Source organism: Mirounga angustirostris, unplaced genomic scaffold (assembly GCF_029215605.1).
Source record: "Mirounga angustirostris isolate CCGP_5_RB_7025 unplaced genomic scaffold, mMirAng1.0.hap1 SCAF_11, whole genome shotgun sequence".
Classification (NCBI taxonomy): Eukaryota; Metazoa; Chordata; class Mammalia; order Carnivora; family Phocidae; genus Mirounga; species Mirounga angustirostris.
Window position 1 is genome coordinate 97,623,395 of NW_026991719.1, and position 21,310 is coordinate 97,644,704.

Here is a 21,310-nt window from a genome sequence, read left to right on the forward strand (position 1 = left end):
TTCATTTGAGAGAGAGAGAGAGAGACAGAGCAGCAGCGGGGCGGGCGGGGTGGGGGTGGGGCAGAGAGGAGGCGCAGAGGGAGAGGGAGAGAGAATCCCAGGCTGACTCTGTGCTGAGCTTGGAGCCCAATCTCACGTCCCTGAGATCATGACCTCGGCCGAAACCAAGAGTCCCACGCTTAAGGGACTGAGCCACCGAGGCGCCCAGAGCCACTCCTCTATTATATGAACACGACACAGTACACACCGTATATTATATAATATAGGATACCCCCCCCCCCCCCCAATGCAAGCTGGATTGACTGTATTGTCCGACGGGGCTCTTCGCGAAATGTCCTGTGGCCCATCGCCCTTCCCGCCAGTCATCTCGGGCACCTGGCTGAGAAAAGCCACGGTCTCCTGTTCAACTTGGACGCCACGAGGGTCCGGAGGAACCGGGCGGAAGCACGCGCGGGGTTGCCTCCGCGGCCCGTTTGCACGCACGCACACAGCCGCCCCGGCGCGGGCAGGAGCCCCCTCGGCGCCGGCCGGGCTTTGTCGACTTCCCTGGTACTAGTTGCACGTCTCCGCTTTGGGCCGACGCGTGGCATCGCGTTCTGGAAGCCCAGGCGCCCCTGGCGGCAACAGGGGCTCCAGCGGCGGGTTCGCACCGCCAGGGGCGGGAGGCCTCGGGCTCCGGAGGGAAGAGTCTAAGAGTCCCGAGCGCAGCAAATCCGCCCGCGCCCCGCGGGGCCGCCACTCCCGCTCGCGGTCTGGGAACTGGAATGGCCTGAGCCATCAGCGGGGTGGCCTCGATCAAGGATCCCCAAGCCAGTCCTCCCGCTCCCGCTCCCGCACCCGACTGCGGCCCTCTGTGCCCCGCGGCACCCCCTTCCCTGCTGTCGCGGCCGCTCCCCGCGCCCCTACGGGAGTCGGGGCCGGGGCCCCGGGCTCGCCTTCCAGGGCTAGGAGAGGGAGGGGGTGAGCGAGACGGATGCACCTTCGCCCTGAGGAGCCCGCCTACCTTCAGAGTCCCCTTCATAGTTCATCCAGTTCCGGAATGATCCCATGTAAGCGTTTTCTGCCTTCCTTGCACCCATTTTCATCCCTGTCTTCCATCCATCCACGTCAAGCCCTTATAAATCCTACTCCCTGAACTCAGGTCCCTTCATAAGGTGACCTGGCCTCCCACTCACCCTTCCACCTCCCGGCTTGGAGAGGACACGGCCAAGCACCTCCTGCCTACTGGAATTTACTTGTTTTAATTCAATTTTACTTTCTGTTTTTTCCCCCAGCCAGATCAGGTGAATCAACCCTGGCTATCAATGGGGTGACAGATGTTGCAGCCAGATCGCCCTCCCATCAGGAATTCACTTGTTTTATGTTATCTTCCCAGAGCATATTTTTTCGCCGCTCGATTAAGCTCATGGAAGGAAGGAGCCCTTTTTTTACTTAAGTTTTTTATTTTCATTCCAGTATAGTTAACATAGTGTTATATTAGTTTCAGGTGTACGATAGAGTGCAAATCGGTACATGACTCAGTGCTCATCATGGTAAGTGTCCTCTAGGAGCCCTGCTTTATTCATCACAGAATTCGAAACGCCTGGCACTAAGTAGGCGCTCCACCACTGCCTCCGGAGGGACAACACAAGGCTCGGGTTTGAGATAACAACACGATTTGTAAATGCAAATTCTTTGTTGGGAGTTGGGGAGGGTGGAGAATAAGGGTTGAGGTAGCAGAGGAGAACAAAAAGAACTTCCTATGTGCTCTATAAACCTAGCTGTTGTTCCTGTATAATGGTTAGTTATTGTTTCTACTATTATTGTTGTCATGTTCTTTTCAATGTCCTCACCTGGTGTTATTTACCAGCTTCTTCCCTCTCCTCTATTTCTGTGTCTATTTTATCTTAATTCTTTCAGCTTTATTGAGGTATAACAAATAAAAATTAAAAATATTTAAGGTGTGCAACTTGATATTTTGATATATGTGTACATTGTGAAACAATTGCCAAAATCAAGATAATTAACATACATATCTATCACCTCACTAGTTTGCCTTTTATTTCTGGTAAGAACACTTAAGATCCACTCTCTTAGCAAATTTCAAGTATCAAGACGGTATTGTTAACGTAATCACCATGGTGTACAATCTTCAGAACGTATTAATCTTGCATATATGAGATTCTCCAACATCTCCCCATTTCCCCTAAACTCCAGCTCCTGAAAACCATCCTTCTGCTCTCTGTTTCTATGAGTTGAATTCTTTTAGATTCCACATGTAAGTGAGATCATGCACTATTTGTCTTTTCTGTGTCTGGCTTATTTCATTCAACATAATGTCCTCCAGGTTCATCCAAGTTTTTGTAAATGGCATTTTCTAATTTTTTAAAGGCCAAATGATATTCCATTATATTTAATTTAACTATTAAATATATTTGAATATATACTTTATATTTAAATATATTTCACCACATGGAGCCATGAACAGTGGTGATTTTACAAGTTTCCTGGTCCTAATGGTCGAATATATCAGACACAATTTAAAGAAAAATCGTGGAATTTTACCCTTTACACCGGATTACAGGAGAGGAACCTGTTGTACCAGGCTCCACTGGGATTCAGTATGCAAATGATACAGCTTCCTGGAACAAACTTGAAGAGTCCATGGTGTCCTGAGATAGGGCAGAGAACATAAAATCCGCGCTTAACTGCCACTTGCGACCATCAGCAGTAATAGTTAACTTGGGGCTATCTTTGATTTCCTCCTCCCCCTTCTAAGGCTAGAATTCTATATGCAAATGGCTCCCAAGAGTTCTCCCGTATTTCATCCGTAGAAACACAATAAAGCATAGGTTCTAACATTTTTTTAAAGATTTATTTATTTGACAGAGACAGTGAGAGAGGGAACACAATCTTTTTTAAAGATTTTTTTAAAGATTTGTGTGACAGAGAGAGCACAAGCTAGCACACTCAGGGGGAGCTGCAGAGGGAGAAGGAGAAGCAGGCTCCCTACTGAGCTCCGCACTTGGCAGTGGAGTCTGCTTGAAATTCTCTGCTTCTCCCTCTCCATCTGCCCCTCCCCCAACTAGTGCTCGTTCACACGCATACTCTCTCTAAAATAATTAAAAAATAAAAAAATGTCAAGGTGCTAAATTGGTTCTTCTGCTATTTAACATATAGACTTAGACTTCAGGGGTCTCCACAGCCAAACCTGACGTTCCACTGATGAAAGCACTGTATAGTTTCAAAACTCCATGTAACCTTCAGCTGAAAAGAGTGTTCAGTCCATTCATTCCAAGCAAGAAATAAGAAAGCTGGCCACCATCCTGGTTGAGATGGGGCTGTGAAAAGATAAGGAAAGAGAGCTCATGGTCATGAGGTAGCTGTCCAAGAGTAGCAACCAAATTCAAGGTCAGAGATCGAGGTCCATTAGCCTCACCCTGCTCCTTCTCACATTCCTTCCCCTGAGAACCAGAAGAAGACCTTAACCCCTGGGCAATAGACAAATTATATATATATACTTATATATTAAGATTTATTTATTTATTATTTTTTTAAGATTTTATTTATTTATTTGACAGAGACAGTGAGAGAAGGAACACAAGCAGGGGGAGTGGGAGAGAGAGAATCAGGCCTCCCGACGAGCAGGGAGCCCGATGCGGGGCTCGATCCCAGGACCCCGGCATTATTACCTGAGCTGAAGGCAGACGCTTAACGACTGAGCCACCCAGGCACCCCTATTTATTTACTTTAGAGAGAGAGAGAGCCGGCAAGTGGGGGGGAGGGACAGAGGGAGAGCGAGAGAGAATTCCAAGCAGACTCCCCACTGAGTGCAGAGCCTGATGTGGAGCTTGATCCCAAGACCCTGAGAACATCACCTGAGCTGAAACCAAGACTTGGTCGCTCAGCTTAACCGACTGAGCCACCCAGGCACCCCGACAAATGATATTTTGAATAACTCTTAATACTCCTTTGGCATTTCAGGGTCCTTTGCACAAGATTGCGTCTTCTACGTTTTTTGTTTCCCCCAACACAGCTAGGTGGTGGTTCACATGTAACATGAATAGGCAGTAATAAGAGCCACAATTTTCTGAGGGCTTACTGTGAAGCAGTACCGAGCTAAGCAACATGCACCAATTACCCTGAACCTTTTCTGCAGACGGGGAAACTAGCACAGACAGAAGTTAAATACCATGCCCAAGATCACACAACTGACAAGTGGCTGTAATGAAATTCAGTGAATTAAATATTCAATTCACATCCATAAATTCTTTGAATTTGAGTGAAAAATGTACTAGTGCATGTTTTCTATGTTTCTCTTCAATAGAAAAGATGGAAAGAAATAAACATAAGTCGTGTGTTCATTCTCAGTTCATCATAACATTTTTTATAAAAGATTTTATTTATTTGTCAGAGAGAAAGAGCACAAGCAGGGGGAGCGGCAGCCTCCCCACTGAGCAGAAAGCCCTACGTAGGACTCGATCCCAGGACCCTGGGATCATGACCTGAGCAGAAGGCAGACGCTTAACCATCTGAGCCACCCAGGCGTCCCCACCATAGCATTTCATAAACCAAAATAACCCCATACCTTGGACATTCTGCTGAATGAAGGAGTCACATTAATATAACTTAATGCACTATTTCTGGATTAAAATCAAGCCGATTAAATCATTAGGTACAAACCAGGTATTTCTCATTTCTTCTTGTAACTGCACCACTTAAAAGCATTCTCTTTTCTGGGCTTTAACCACCTTTTTTGTTATTCATTCATTCATCAATTTATTCTCTATTTTATGATTTAAGGCAACATATAGAAGATGCATACAGAAAAAAAGGAAGGGCGTCTGGGTGGCTCAGTCGTTGGGCGTCTGCCTTCGGCTCAGGTCGTGATCCCAGGACCCTGGGATCGAGCCCCACATCGGGCTCCCTGCTCCGCGGGGAAGCCTGCTTCTCCCTCTCCTACTCCCCCTGCTTGTGTTCCCTCTCCCGCTGTCTCTCTCTGTCAAATAAATAAATAAAATCTTTAAAAAAAAAAAGAAAAAAAGGAAAAGTTGTTTTTTAAAAAAGTGGATTAAGCTGTTATTTTTCAAAGAAAACACAATGTCACTTTCCCTACATGAATGGTAAGCAGACAGTATTATGGAAATACAGAACTCTCACACTTTATTTATTATTTTTTAAAATAATTTTTTTTAACATTTTACTTATTTATTTGACAGAGAGAGAGAGAGACAGCGAGAGAGGGAACACAAGGGGAGTGGGAGAGGGAGAAGCAGGCTTCCCGCGGAGCAGGGAGCGGGATTCGGGGCTTGATCCCAGGATCCTGGGATCATGACCTGAGCCGAAGGCAGATGATTAACGACTGAGCCACCCAGGCGCCCCTAAAAATAATTTTATTTATTTTTTTAAGAGAGAGACAGAGAGAGTCAGAGAGAGAAAGCAGGAGCAGGGTGAGGGGCAGAGGGAGAAGCAGACTCCCTGCTGACTCCGGGATCATGACCTGAGCCGAAGGCAGAGGCTTAACCGACTGAGCCACCCAGGTGCCCCTTAAGTTCTAAAATTACCAACTGTAAAAAGTTATTTTTGAGGCAATCAGGGAAGTCTAAACGTAGGTGACTGGGCCATGATTCCAGCAGATTATTGTTGCTATTTAGGTGCTTGGATGGTACTGTGGTTATGTAGGTGAAATGTCTAAGTTTTTTGGAAATGCCATACACATAAAGATGTAGAAATAAAAAGACATATTGTCTTGAGTTTATTTCATTTTTCTAAAAGTTCTTTTTTTTATTTTTTTAACTAACCTCTATACCCAACAGGGGGCTCAAACACAACCCCAGATCAAGAGTCACATGCGCGGCCTACTAAGCCAGCCAGGTGCCCTGGCATTGGGTTTCTTTTAAATTATCATAGCCATGGGGTGCCTGGGTGGCTCAGTCGGTTAAGCATCTGCCTTTGGCTCAGATCATGATCTCAGGGTCCTGGGATCAGCCCCACATAGTCATCAGTCATATTCATCAGGCTCTCTGCTGAGGAGGGAGCCTGCTTCTCCCTCTCCCACCCCCGCTCCTCCTGCTTGTGCTCCTCTGCGCGTGCTCTCTCTCTCTGTCAAATAAATAAAATCTTAACAAAATAAAATAAATTATCACAGCCACAAGAGAAGAATGGATGGAGGAGAGGAGGATAAAAGTAAAGAATGGAGGAGCGGAGGGAAGGAGAAGAGAGGAGAAGAAAACGGAGGAAAGAGAAAAGAGGAGAGGTAGGGAGAGAAGGAAGAAAGGAGGGAAAGAGAGGAGAGGGGGCAGAGGGAGGAAAAGAGGGAGAAAAGAGAGAGGGAAGGATAGAAGGAAGGAGAGAGAAAAGGAAACCATCTTTCCATACTTCATTCTGACTTCATAAGAATTCTGTGAGATGATTATCATTATTTGAGTGAGCAGTGGTAGGAATAGTGGTCGTTGCCCTATTTCCCGTGGGGGAAACGGAGGCGTAGAGACAGTCAGGCTTGCCCCTGTCATGCAATGAGCAGAAAGCAGGAAAGAAGAAGAACCAGGCTGTGCCCTGAAACCAGATGCATGTGGCCAGGTCCACAGCCCGCGTTCTACTCAATTCCCTGGTCTTTTCTATGATATTTCTTAAGGTGGGAGGGGGTGGTTAGGGGCACTGTCCCCCCTTCTAGTTGACGAAAGGCGCCCACATTACTGCAATGCCACCACACACGGAATTTTGCATTCCAATTCCAGGGGACTCACGACATACCCGGTGGACAGCCGTGGCCTCCAAGTGAGGACTCAGGCTCTGGACCTTGCTCCCCACGCCCACTAACTGCAATGAACGGAACCGAGAGCCGGCTGACACTCCCCCCCAGAAACTCATCCTAAAACACTGCTTTCATGAAGGTGCCACCCCCCAAGCCCAAACCTCTTTCAGTTTCCATCATCCCAAACATACACATTCCAACGCCTTCCTTGAACTCAGCCCCCACCTAACATTTAAACTTTGTTGGCCCCTCAATACAGAGTTCTCTGCAGACTCCTCTCTAGCTTCCTCTCCAGCTCACACTCCAGAGCCCCCTGGCTGTGTCTGGGTTCCCTGAGACAAGCCTTAGACTTCCCTCCCTCCCGGGGTTGCTCACACTACCCCTTTACCTGAAGTTCCACGCACAGCCTGCTTAGCCTGCACCCACCTCTGACTCCCTCTGAGGAGGAAGGGAAAGCCCACAACTCCCCAGAAGCCAAATCGCCTTCGACCAGGGGCTGCTAGGAACAGTCTCTTCGGAGCTTTGGATCCTGCCGCCCCCACCCCCCCGCCCCCAGCAAGCTGTGTCACCTGGTCAAAGTCACCGAACCTCTCCAAGCCTCCACGGCCTTGGTTAAGGAAGAAGCAAAAAACAGTGATGCCGGGCGCCTGGGTGGCTCAGTTGGTTAAGCGACTGCCTTCGGCTCAGGTCACGATCCTGGAGTCCCAGGATCAAGTCCCGCATCAGGCTCTCTGCTCAGCAGGGAGTCTGCTTCTCCCTCTGACCCTCCCCCTCTCATGTGCTCTCTCTCTCTCTCATTCTCTCTCTCAAATAAATAAATAAAATCTTAAAAACAAAACAAAACAAAACAGTGATGCCTCCACCGCCCTGGGTGGGGGGGGGGGGCGCCACAGCGCCCTGTCACGCACAAGGGACAGCGGAAAGGTGGATGAGCCAGGCCCTGGTGCACGGCGAGCACTCCCGGGAGGGCACCAGCCCGAGCAAGCAGAGCTCCCTTCACCCCACAGGCTCTCCCATCTGCTTAGGAGCAGGGGCGAGGCACCCTGTCCGCACCTTCGATCACAGTGAGGGCCCATGTCCAGCCTGACCCCACTCAGTCCTGACCCCTTAACTCCAGCATCGGCTCCACTTGTCTGAGCGCCCCCGCCCCCCCCCCCGGGCCTTACTTGCATCACTTCGAGTAAAAGTCACAGCTCGGGAGAGCAGGGAGCATCACGATCCCCACTCTGCAGAGCTGGCCTGGGAGGCACAGAGATCAGCTGATTTACCTGGGCCACAGAGCCACTGAGTGGTGCTGGGACTCCATCATTTCCAGCTTCTTTCTCTCACGTGGGCTGATCTGTCTCCCCAGACCGGGAGAACCAGGGCACGAGGATGGCTGAGTCTGGACCAGAGACCTGCCCCGCACTGCCTGGCAGAGGGCCCTGTAAACACAGCAGCCGACAAAGCTTTACTGACCGAAGTCTGTGTAGGCACAAAGAGGCATGCAGGGGGGAGCCTGGCTGGCTCAGATGGTGGAGCGTGTGACTCTCGATCTTGGAGTCAGCGGTCCCAGCCCCACACGGGGTCTAGAGTTTACTTAAAACAAACAAACAAACAAACAAGAAAACAAAAAACCAAAAAAGAGGGAGAAAAGGACCCAAAGGACAGGTAGGGCTAGAGACCTTAGAGTCCCAAGACAACTTTCTGTCCCCAGGCCAGCTGTGAGTGAATAACCCTCGCCTCTCTTCCCTCATGGGCCCCTGTGAATAAAGAAACACAAAACGGACTGAAATCGGAGACGTGAGGCCGCACGGTAGGGCCCTCGGTAGCAGTGTATTTTCCTCATCTCAGTTACTCCGGCAGCACCCCGGTAGGTAGTGGCTACTGCTAGCCTCCTCTTGCAGATGAGGAGACCGGGCTAAAGTGAGAATAAGCAACTCAGCAGGCCAGCCAGCTCGCAAGGGGTGAGCAAGCCGGATGCAGGTGGCAGCCCTCTGGCTCCAGAGCCCCCTCCCGTGGATGTGGCACGTGGAACCATGATTCGGGGCTACTTTTGCCGAGGACGAGGCTCCGTTCGGTTGCTAAGGTGTGCAAAGTGTGAAGGTAGGGAAGGAAACATGCTCAGTGAATGCTAGCACGACTGGGGCCCAGGTAGGGCGAGATCTGTCAAGGGTCACGTGAGTGGCTGAGGTAGAGCAAGCTGGACTGCCCCGCGGAGATCGGACACAGGAAAGAACACGCAGATACTGGAGGTGCTCTAACACGCACATGACGACAACCCTTGTAGGGCTCTCACGCAATAATTAACCTCAAGTCAAAACTGTGCCTGGGGTATCTGGCCAAGGGGCTGGGGCGGGCCGGCCGCACTCACCAAGGGCCAGCCGGAGGAGGAAACATCTGGCTCAAGTCAGGAGGAGGTAGTCCCGCTGTCACCCCTTACCAGCTCCGTGAAAACGAATCGGTCCACAGACCTTTCTCAGTGTCTTACCCGTCCTCTGCGAGCACGAGGCCGGGCCACCTCCCTCCGTCAGGCGCAGTCGGTGAGCTGCCTAGGACCCATGCTGCATTTAGGAGCCCGCAGAAATGCTGTAGCTCCGGATTTCAAACGGGGCGGCTGAGCACGGTAAACATGGGCTAAGTCAGGTACACTGTCCTGCACAGGACCCGTTCTTAGAAGCTATTTTCAATACTTAGGATATTAACAAGTGCCGGAGCATCTATAAAACAGTTCTGGAAGGGAAATCCGCAGAGCCCTCAATCCGGCCCGCTCTCTTTTATTGGACAAGAAAGAAGCATGCATACCATCAGGTTGAGTTCAGTATTTGCTTAGGGTTTTCTTCTTTGGATGTAAAATTTACAGACAAAAGAAGGCACAACACCTTACATTTATTGAATTGGGACAAACCATATAGCCACTCTTTATCATCGATTCCTTGCTATACCCCAAATCTCTTGGCCCTTGTCCCTTTATCGAACTCACCTGGAGAAACCAAACACCTGCTTAAACTCAGCTCTCCAACCAATAAGAATGTATCCCCCGCTGCAAGAAACAAGAATAAGAAAGGAAACGAAAAAGAAAACAACAAAGAAATGAAATTTATTTATTCCTCAGCAAGGGCTCAGAAAGCCATTTCTAGGAAAGCCGAGGGGAGGAGGTGGGGGGGGTGGAGAAAGAGCGGCAGGAAAGTGGGTGATGACCCAGATCCAAAGGGTCCCACCCTAAGGGACATGCATGCTTGTATAGAGAATCTCGAGGCAGAGGCATAGACGCTGTGCCCAAAGGTGTTTCAAGATCCATGGTTGCAATGAGAGGAACACAACTTTGAAAAAGAAAAACGGAAAAAAACCCAAGCGAGCAGGAGCTCTGTCCAGTTGAAGCCGACCTGGAACGCTCTAAGCCCCGCGCAGGTTCGCAGCCCTGTACTGAGATGTGTCTTCATTACTAAAATCCCGGAGGCACAGGGGGCGCCTGGGTGGCTCAGTCGGTTAAGCGACTGCCTTCAGCTCAGGTCATGATCCCAGGGTCCTGGGATCGAGCCCGCATCCGGCTCTCCGCTCAGCGGGAAGCCTGCTTCTCCCTCTCCCACTTGTGTGTTCCCTCTCTCCTGTCTCTCTCTCTCTCTCTCTGTGTCTGTCAATTAAAGAAAGAAAGAAAATCTTAAAAAAAAAATCCATAAAATCCCGGAGGCACAGGACACTCTCAAGGGGCAAGCGTGGTTTTATTTGCAGAGTGCATCTGAGCAACAGGCGCGCTCAGAAGACCCCAGCCCAAGCTCCTGTTCCCGGGGACCCAGGGGTCTGGGGGTCTGGGGGTCTGGCGGGCTCTGACGTGAGCCGCCTCCCGGAAAAACCTCAGACGGCCACCTCGGGGTCCATCACTTTCCTTGCATTACTATTCCCTGCCTAGCCGCGGCGGCTGGATTCGCAGGGCTGGCCCAAGAGACACTCTCCCAACACTTGGGCAGGGTCTCCAGAGCTAGGGGGACGTCTGTGTCTTACCCTACCCACACGGGCTTGCGCCATACAGCACAGCGCCTTCCTGTGGGGGAGACAGGCCACCAGGTCGGGGCGTGCGAGCCCAGCTCCGACTTGAAGACTCAGCCTCTCTAGCTAGGCATTGCCGGCTCCGACGCCTTCGGGCAAGTGCGCCCTACCTGAGCTCCCCTTGCAAGTGCACCCGCCTGGTGGGTGGCCAAGCCCAGGCCGCATGCGCCCAACCCCCCGCGAGCCCACCCCCCCCCCCCGCAGCGGGTGGTATATATAAAGGGGGCGTCTACCCAGACACTCGGGAACGTGACAACGCCAGGACCGCTTTGCGGGAGCCCGTCGGCAGGCCACCGCTCTCTGCGGCGTCACCCATGGATCCAGAAGGATCCGACGGGGCACGTGCAGAAGACAGCACCAGGGATATGGAGCCTCCCGGCCCAGGCCAGGACGATGACACCGGCTTCCTCAGCCTGGAAGTCGACGAGGACCGGGAAGAGCCGCAGGGTCGGTGACCGTTGGGACAGGCGCCAGCAGCAAGCCCCAGAAACCAACGTTCCCTGGGCGAGGGGGGCGGTCCCGACACCCCGCAGAGGCTGCCCCTCGCGCCCTCCTTCCCACAGCCTGGGCTCTGACGCCCTGATCTTTCTGTCTGGATCTCCTCCTTTGCAGAAACCCAGCCTGCGGCGATGTCGCTTACCGCGGACACGGGAGACACCGGAGACGGAGCGGCGGCGGAGGCGGGGGCCGAGGTCGCACCCGAGCAGGACCCTGCCGCCGCTGAAGTCGAGGAGGAAGCGGACGGCGAAGCCGTCGGCGACGGTGATGGCGTCGGCGACGGCGATGGCGTCGGCGACGGCGATGGCGTCGGCGAGGAGGCGGACGGCCACGGCGCCGCAGAATTTCCGCCGCCTGGGCCAGGGCAGCCGGGGCCGCAGGGGCCGCAGGGGCCGCAGGGCCAGCCTCAGCAGGAGGGGCCGCCGCCCCAGGCCCGGCGCTTCATGTTCAGCCGGCTGCAGCTGCGCGAGCTGGAGGGCTTGTTCCAGCGCAACCAGTATCCCAACGTGTTCATACGGTAAGCGGGCTGCGGCGCTGGGCGCGGGCTGCCGGCTTCGCGGGAGGCCGGCTGCGCGGGCTGGACGGGCTGCGGCGCTGGGCGCGGGCTGCCGGCTTCGCGGGAGGCCGGCTGCGCGGGCTGGACGGGCTGCGGCGCTGGGCGCGGGCTGCCGGCTTCGCGGGAGGCCGGCTGCGCGGGCTGGACGGGCTGCGGCGCTGGGCGCGGGCTGCCGGCTTCGCGGGAGGCCGGCTGCGCGGGCTGGACGGGCTGCGGCGCTGGGCGCGGGCTGCCGGCTTCGCGGGAGGCCGGCTGCGCGGGCTGGACGGGCTGCGGCGCTGGGCGCGGGCTCCCGCCTTCGCGGGCGGCGGGCTGGGCGGGTTCGCAGCGTCTCTGTCCTCGCGGCTGACCGAACACCCCGCGGCCTCGAGGCTGCCGGGCCCGCCGAGCACTGGCGCTTCGGCGGGAGCTGAGCGCTCGCTCTGCGGGTGGGGCGGCGAAGGCGGACGCTCGCTCGGGCGGGTTTGATGGCGGCGAGCCGGGAAAGTGCCCGCCGCCCTTCACAGAAAAAAGTCCTACTGGCAGCAGGGTGGGCGGGGACGAGGGCGACAAGTCTGAGACGCGGAGCAGGCGGCTTAGGATCCTACCTTTGTTTAAAATCGTGGTAAGTCTGCTCGTCGGGAATTATTTCTGCACTCAGTTTTTTAAAATGATTCATTTTCAGTAATCTCTACACCACCGTGGGGCCCCTGCACCCATTTTTACATTTTTAAGTACTGCACTTGAAAACTATCTGGATTAGTGAATATTCTGCATTCCCTTCGATTTTGCTAGAGGTCTTGAAAAAACTAAAAGTTAAGAAAAAGAAGAAGAAAAGAAAAGGGGCGCCTGGCTGACTCAGTCGTTAGAGCCTGTGACTCTTGATTTGGGGGTCTTAAGTTCGAGCCCCACGCCGGTTGTAGAGATTAGTTAAAAATAAAATCTGAAAACAAAGTACAATTAAATCTTGCTTGAGGGAAAGCTGCCCTGCAGAAGGAAAGCTCAAGCTAGATGGTACAGGACAGTGTTGGGGGCGGCGAGGCGTCTGCGGCTGTGGGCGGGGGTAGGGGAGGAGGAAGTCAGTGCTACCAAAACTTTAAAATAAGCACAACCAAAGAATGAACAGCAGTTTGTGCCATCCCTTAGCACCTATGGGAATGTACTCTAACTTGGTCATCACTGAGAGAGAGAGAGAGATGGGGGAGAGTCAGAGAGAGGGAGAGAGATGGATGGACAGCACCTTATTGGAGGGCTCTAATTTAATCCATAAAATGGATTAAGAGCAATGATCGAAAGTCGGCAGAGATAGATCCTCAGAGATATTTCTTCATTTTGAAGCTGGTAACACTAAAAGAAACTGGGTTAGAATGTCGTGTGTTCTCGGACACTGTGCCTCCTTTACCCCAGAGACTTGGCTTTCCTTCAGTTCTTGGTCCACTGCATCTCACTGTAAATCCTGAAAGGGTGTGACTTTTCCTAAGTGTAGAGATTGGTTCCTAAAATGCCACTGACATCTCCCTGAAAAAAGTGTTAAAAAGAGGACGGAAAAATCCTCTATTTTAATTCACCCCCAACTCCAAATATTGATTTTTCTCCCCTCAGCCAGGAGCTTGCAAGATTCATGGGTGTGCCTGAAGCCAGAGTGCAGGTCAGTAAACCTGAAAAAAACCATTTGGCTGGGAGCCGGTCTAAAACCGGCTTCAGGACTTGGACACCTTTGTCCTAGACCTCACCGTCCTGGGTTTTTGTGGCCTTTGCTAGCTTTGGGAAATAAGTGTTGAACTTTTGGGTCATGGTGGGGGGACAATGGGATAGGATAAATAAAGCCCAGGTTTGGGAAATTGCCCATTTCCAGAGGGAACATGATTTCCTAAAGGAATGAAAAAATTAGTATCGTATAGTATCCCTTCTATAAAATATCCATACGTGTCTGTATAAAGTGTACCTATATATATACTTTTAGATGTCACTGAATTAGACATAGAATACACATATTTATATAGATTTTTAAATAGAGCATAAATAGAAATAGAACCATAACGATAGATCACATATATAGTATACGTCTTACTTTTATATGTGATATATACCTATATGCTAACAGATACGTGTATGTACATATAACATCATAATTATGGATCACATATATAGTATACGTACTATTTTTATATGTAATATATACTAACATATATGTGTACTATATAATATCAATATGGGATATAGAAGTACATGGAATGTAGTAAATATGAATATAAATTATATAATATATAAAATACATTTAATTCATAGAATATATGCTTATATATTCATCTAATACAGAATATATAGTTGATATGTTAAATGTATATGCAATAACTATGCAGTATATCAAAAGTATATTCTTTTTTAAGTATATTCTAGAACAGATAAATACCATATATATCGATGTGACGTAATTGTTATTGCTAATATAAAATACATTTCTATGATGCCCATATAATTAATCAGTTATTATCTACGATGTTATTAATATAGTCCTATGTAATATATAATTACCATATACTATAGCCAATAGATTGTTCTTTGCTGTATCAGTTATGGATTAATATTTATTTATTCTTAATTGATATTAATTATTTAGTAGCACGTTAATCTAGTGATATAGCAATATCCGTATATAGTAGTAATGTTTCTCTACGATCGAATCATCATGCATTATTTAATTATTATACTATAAGGGTATAATTATGTAATTCCTATGTATTCATGTATAATCACTCATGTGACTTGTATATACACAAGTATATATGATAGACGATATATTTATATATAACCCACCTTATAACAATATATACAGAAACATAAATATTTTATATAAACATAAAGAAATGAATACCCACAAGCACACATACTCAACAGACAGCTCAACTCCTAAAGGGTTATCATACAGGCAACACTTCACTGTCGGGTCACATCTGGATGGAGTCTGAAGTGGAAACCGTTCAAATCGTTCAACTCGCCAAGGAGTTGAATTACACTGATTTACTGAAGACGAGCATAAGCTCTTTGCCTAAGGAGTGAATTTACAAATATTTTGGCATAGGCTTGAGGGAAGATTTCACACACATGACACAGCAGATAAGCAACTACCTTCTGTCCAGTGAAGCTGAGACTTACAGGGAGGGTAGAGCTTCAAGTACAACAGCCTGGGCCTCCTGCTCTTGGTATTTCCTCTTAACATATGATTTTTTTTCACTCTAGGATTCAGACGAAAACAATTTTACTTTGTCATTATAAAATTACTTTTAATTTATTTTAAAAGTTCAAAAGTTTATTTTTACTCTTACTGCTTTTAGTGCAAGTGCCTAGGCCTCTTGTTGGGTTGTGGTTTTTTTTTTTTTAATGTACATGATTTCTTTCTTTTTTTAAGATTTTATATATTTGAGAGAGAGAGTGAGCGTGAGAGAGAGCAAACAATCGGGGAGCGGCAGAGGGAGAAGCAGACTCCCCACTGAGCAGGGAGCCTGACATGGGGCTGGATCCTGGGACTCTAGGATCTTGACCGGAGTCAAGGCAGACGCTTAACCAACTGAGCCACTCTAGGCGCCCTAATATATATGATTTCTTGCTCTAGGATTCAGACGAAGGCAATTTTACTTTTTAATTTCAAAAAATATTTTATTTTATTTAAAAGATTTTAAATTTCATTAATTTACTTTTAGAGCTGTTGCTTTTAAGTATTTGGTAAACAGGTGTGGAGAGTGGCAGGCCTACATCTTCATTTTCTGGAACGCCTTGATAGTCAGCCTGAAAACCTTGTTAAACAGTAGACTGTGCATTACGGTGGAGATGGGGTGGGGGGGGCGAGGTACCACCTTTGAAATCTGTCTACAAGAGAAAAGAAACGAAAACAACAATTTCAAACAAGGTTCCACCAAGCTAACAAAGGTGGAGGCCGATCCACACAGGTGGAAGCCTAAGGCCAGAAAGATGCCTTGGGGATATGACTCACATTCCAAGCTCTGAACCAACCAAACGCATTGGTGAATATTCCTGTGAGGAATGTCTGACACCTGAGACTTTGATCTTCCTCTTGTGGTCCTTTTATGAAGAGATTGTGTGGAATTTGTCACTAGTGGGCACTGGCTCTTAGTTCAGGCTGGATTCTGACGTGTCCTGATTGGAAAGACTTTTTCTTTTTTTTTTTTTTTAAGGATTTTATTTATTTATTCATAAGAGACAGAGAGAGAGAGAGAGGGAGAGGGAGAAGCAGGCTCCCCGCTGAGCAGGGAGCCCGATGTGGGACTCGATCCCAGGACCCTGGGATCATGACCCGAGCCGAAGGCAGGCGCTTAACCATCTGAGCCACCCAGGCGTCCAAGGAAAGACTTTTTCATTGGCCCAGTCAGTGATGGCTAATTGGTGGGTCAATGGCTCAAGGGGTGATTGAGACCACAGACAGCCTAAGTGGAATGAAAGGATAATTTGGCGGCGGGGGTGGGGGGGTGGCGGGGGGAGAAGAGAAATAAGAGGGAAAGAGAGAAAAGGAAAACTCAGGGTGGGTTTATTAGCTTCGCTGCATGCACAGAGGGTAATTTGTGAAAGAAAGGGGGCAGCAGAAGAGAGGTGGGGAGGCCAGAGAGGCAGCCTACAAAGCAGGCCCCCGAGACCAGGGGCTGGGCTCGCAGCCAGGGGTGCCCAGACCTGGGAGGCCCAGGCCTCTCTGCTTTGTGGAGCAGGCCAGGCAAGCTCAGAGGAACAGATACCCTTAAGTTTGGGGGAGTTGATGTTCCCCTCCTCGGGCTTGCATTGTGCCCTCTCAGTCGGGCTCTGAAGGGAAAAGGAGCCGCAAGACACGAACGAGGAAAAACACATCACGGTCTCATTTGTTTCCAAACTCTACAGCACTTTGAATTTTCTTTTCTTTTTTTTAAGACTTTATTTATTTATTTGAGAGAGAGCGAGAGCGAGCAGAAGCAGGGAGAGCAGTAGGCAGAGGGAGAGGGAGAAGCAGGCCTCCCGCTGAGCGGGAAGCCCGATGCGGGGCTCGATCCCAGGACCCTGGGATCATGACCTGAGCTGAAGGCAGACGCTTAAGCCACTGAGCCACCCAGGCGCCCCAGCGCTTTCAATTTTCAAAGAAGTTTTTCCCAGTTTTATTAAGACATAAGTTACATAGAGTCCTGGATCAATTTAAGGTGTACAGCATAATGATCTGACTTCCATCTATTGTGAAATGTTTACCACAGTAAGTTTAGTTACCATCCATCATGTCCTAGAGAGACAGAGAAGAAAGGAAAAAGACAAAAAGAAAAATAAGCAGTTTGTTCTTTGTGATTAGAAGTCTTAAAATTGAATCTCTTAACTGGCATAGATACCATAAGGTGGTGTTAAGTATAGTCCTTAGGCTACATTAGAGTCCTGGTACTTACTTATCTTAAAACTGGAAGTTTTTACCTTTTGACCACCTTCAGGCAGTTCCTCCAGCCAACCCCTCTAAAAGTGGTCACAAGTCTGGTCTCTTTTTCCATGAGTTGGTTGGGTTTTTTCAGATTCCCCACATAACTGAGATCATAACGTGTTTGTGTGAAGAAGAGCTTAATGGATGTGCCCCCAAGTGCAGTAAGAGCTGTTTCATGAATCCGGTATTAGAAATACGGAAGGACTATCAGAGTATACCTCAGCTAGGCTACCTGGCATTTATGTAGATTTGGCCTCCGGTAAACTTGGATCCCCCCAAAATGAGGTCCACGGCACTGGTGTTTTTAGACGGCATATTCATGCAGCAGAAAGACCAAATACTAGGATGGCAGAGGGGAAATGAGGCAACAGAGAGAGTAGAGGCCCCCTTTGTGTCAAGTGACATTTGCAAACCGGGAATGTCTACAGATATTAAATACAAAGAAATTCCACTACCTAGGATGCGGAGAGGACAGTGGAGCCCAGAGCACAGGTTTTATCTGTAGGGTTCATAGTTGGCAGATACTAGGGAGGAGCCATTTTGTGACTCCTCACCCACATGGTGGTTGACTGTCTTCCTGCCATGTCAGTTTCACCCTCTTGCCTTAAGAATACTGTATGGTTGCACTTATATGTGGACTCTCTTTTTTTTTTAAGATTTTATTTATTTATTTGACAGAGAGAGAGAGAGAGAGAGAGATCACAAGTAGGTAGACAGGCAGGCAGAGGGAGAAGCAGGCTCCCTGCTGAGCACAGAGCCCGATGCGGGGCTCGATCCCAGGACCCTGGGATCATGACCTGAGCTGAAGGCAGATGCTTAACCATCTGAGCCACCCAGGCGTCCCATATATGTGGACTCTTAAAAACAAACTAATGAACAAACAGAGCCAATACAGACTCATTTACAGAGGACAAAATGGAGGTTGCCAGAGGGGAGGGGGTGGGGGCATGGGAAAAATAAGTGAAGGGGATTAGGAGGTACCAACTTCAGTTGAAAAATAAATCCGGTGCGGGGATGAAAAGGACAGCGTAAGGAATATAGTCAATAATATTGTAATCGTTTTGTATGGTGACTACACTTAACCGTGGCGAGCATTTTGCAGAGAAGCGTCGAATCACTATGTTGTACACCTGAGGCGAATACAGTATTGTATGTCAACTGTCGCTCAGTGAACAACAGAAAAGAGGATAAGGGATGGGATGGGGCTCTCCTGGTTGAGTAGAGGGGCCTCGGGGGCCCTGCCGCGCTGGGCAGCAGGGGTCCTGTCCAGGGTGCTGGAACCGTAGCCAGAGCGGAGGGAGCTGCCCGGGGGCTGAGCCCAGGAAAGCCTGGAGGGTGGTGCGGGCTGGAGGCTGCAGAATCCACCACCACGGTGACGGCGGTGAGCCTCTTTGCTCCCGATCTGTTGGCTGGACAAGGATTTTACGAACTTAGTAAATCTGGTCCTAGTTCGTGTAAACATGCCTTGTCCCCAACGTCTGTAATACTCAGGTAGTGTCCAGCGCTTCAGCTTCCTCCTGTCCCAGCAGGACCAGCCACAGGCTCCCGGACCCTCCATGCCCCAGCCTCGCTCACAACAGCATCTTTTTCACTCTGAAGCGGTTTCAGAAGATGAGCGACCCTTCAGTCATCCTGAAAGGAATGCTGCTGTTGTTGAAAGATCCGGCACGTTCCTGTGGATGACGTGATTACTCTTGGTTCAGGATGGGCTTTTCAAAACGGGCTTTGTTCCCCTCAGCAGGACTCTTGGACGATGCTGAGCTTCCCCCATAAGCAGGGTGACCCCTGCCTAGTGACTAGGGGCCAGGGGCAGCTGGACAGCTGCTGGTCAGCTGTGAGGACACAGACATCCCAGGTGTAACAGCCACGGCGGGGACAGAGCGCCGTTCCTCAGCTACACCTGCTGCTGAGAACGGGGAAAAGTAATAGGCAAGGTGGGAGGACAGAGTCAAAGCAGAGAGCCGAGCCAGAGCCTGGCACAGCGTGGCACAGCGTGGGTGCCCTCTCGGGGTGAGCTGCAGGGGGGCCCGTGGCCCTGGCTTCCCTAAGCGATTTTAGCAAGAAGGAAATAGCTCCCCTGATGCAGTTTCAAAGCTTAAGGGCATAGAGAGTAAGTAGCCTGCTTGTTTTTTCATGTACGACATCCAGTGCTCAACGTACTAAAACGATCCCTTTTTCTCTCTGATTGAAGGTTTGGTTTAAGAATAGGAGGGCCACGTGGAGGAGACATCAGAGGGCACTGAGGTTCAGAAACATGCCCCCCAGGGCCATGGTCCCCCCCAGGGCCATGGTCCCCCCCGTGGCCATGGTCCCCCCCGTGGCCATGGTCCCCCCCGTCATCATCAACGTGGGTGGACCCTGCCATGCCTTCTTCATTCCGGAGCCGAATTGCCTACGCGTGGTCCCCGAGCCGCGGCCGGTGGGACCGCCTCAGCCTCCCATGCCGCTCTTTCCTGTTGTCTTCTTGCCTCCTGTGCCCTGGGTTCCTCCACCCCTCCCTCCCTGCGGCTGCCCTGCTGTGGTCCCGCCCAGGTTCCTACCGTCCGTGTTTTTCTTCTAAGCCCTTTTCCCACGGAATGGCCTCCGTGACGGTTTGTTCCCACGGTGCTTTTGAGCCCAGCCCCATTCTGTGTAGCTCGCCGCCAAGAGCAGTTCACTCAATGTATGCAAGAGAAGTGCAAATTCACGGACCCTTATTTGGGGGCACCTGCTGTCTTTTCAATAAAGTTAAGCAATTCACGCTCGGCGTATTTGTTTTGCGCGTGGTACGGGGTCGGTGCAAGTGATGGACGGCGCCGTTCCTCCAGAAAGGCAAGGAGGCCTGCCGCTTTCATGCAGCCGCGCCCCTGAGCCACCATCAGGAGGCCACGGCCCTCTCCGAAGTTCCCCAAGCGCCCACGGCCGGCTTCCAAAGGCCCACCGTGCCCTGCAGCACCCCATCTTCCCCCGCACTCCCCCCCGCCCCCACCCCGTGCCCCAGCGGGACCGCGCCGCCGTGCAAGACCGGGTGGCGTCAGCCTCCAGGGAGAGAACGGTGTGCTTGCAGGCGGGGCTGAGCCGCAGCCGCGGGGAGGAGCTGAGGCCCACCCGGGACCCTTCTGGAGGGGACACTTCTAAGGGGCTACTCACGGGGCTCCCGGAGAAGCGGCAGCCGGGCGTGCAGCTAGCTGCTGGTGCTCCGCAAGCTGCGTCCGGTGCCGGCCCTTTGGGCGGAGGAGACGCGGCGACGGCATTCCGGCCGGAGGGTCCTGCGCCCTGCGTCCTGCGTCCGCCAAGGTGCCACGAGACGGGACCCCCTTCAAGGCCGGCGCTGGGCTCTCGGTCCTCCCTTTCCCCCGCGCCCCAGAGGCCGAGGGCCCAGCATCGCTCGGTCGCCGGCTCCCAGCTGCCCGGCACCTTTCGGCGACACCGTGCCGGTGGCCCGCGGTCCTTGCGTGCAGTCGTTCCAAGTCGGCGGCCGAGAAAGGACGTGGGTTTTTGTCCACTGGGACTCGGGGAGAGAGAGGGGCTCCTGCGGAACCGAGGCTGTGTACCTGTTGCCCGATCGGGTTATTTACACTGGCACACACCACTCTTGTTGTTGCCAGGACGACCCCAGCCTTGGGGACGAGTTTTGCCGGTGCACCCAAAATGTCTCCCCCGGTCCCCCCGGTTTGGGTCGTGGCGCCGCCGCGGGCTCTGTGAGCCCCGGCGTCGGCGAGCTCCCGGATCCGAGATCGGGTGGCCCCCTCGTGTGCTAGCAGTGGTTCCGGGGTGCCGCCTCGGGATGGGGGAAGCATAGCGTTTCTTCGAAGCTCCCCCAGCCCCGCGAAGCTGCCGGCTTCCTGCGTCGCCGCCGCTCTGACTCACCTCCTTCCTCCCCGCAGAGACCTGGGTGGCCTCAGCCCTTAGCTGTGGGCCCTCGACTCCGTCCTGCATCTCCCTCTCAAGGTGTGTTCTCAGGAGCTCTCCGCGCACCATCTTCGCGTCTGATTCCAGGACGTTTGCTTGTAAACAGCAATTTTTGAAACCACCTCTGGTATGTATCTTGAGTGATATCGTGCTATTTCTCTTATTTGTGTAATTTAACAGTGTCAGA

General features: G+C 51.0%; 2 long non-coding RNA genes across 3 annotated transcripts in view; one reads left to right on the top strand and one right to left on the bottom strand.

Moving 5' to 3' along the window:
• Positions 1-2,852: 2,852 nt before the first annotated feature.
• LOC135361962 (uncharacterized) lies at positions 2,853-20,492 on the bottom strand. Its single transcript, XR_010406242.1, has 3 exons — positions 20,362-20,492; positions 8,002-8,157; positions 2,853-3,320 (listed from the first exon to the last, which is right to left on the bottom strand). It is a non-coding gene; the product is annotated as an uncharacterized LOC135361962 (long non-coding RNA).
• LOC123849247 (uncharacterized) overlaps positions 20,293-21,310 on the top strand; it is a 73,578-nt gene continuing 72,560 nt past the window's right edge. The window contains exons 1-2 of one of the 2 annotated variants that reach the window (XR_010406241.1): positions 20,293-20,508; positions 21,099-21,250. This is a non-coding gene — a long non-coding RNA (uncharacterized LOC123849247). Of the gene's footprint in view, positions 20,509-20,859; positions 21,251-21,310 lie in introns of those variants that run through there. The other variant, XR_006792018.3, reaches the window with a different exon arrangement.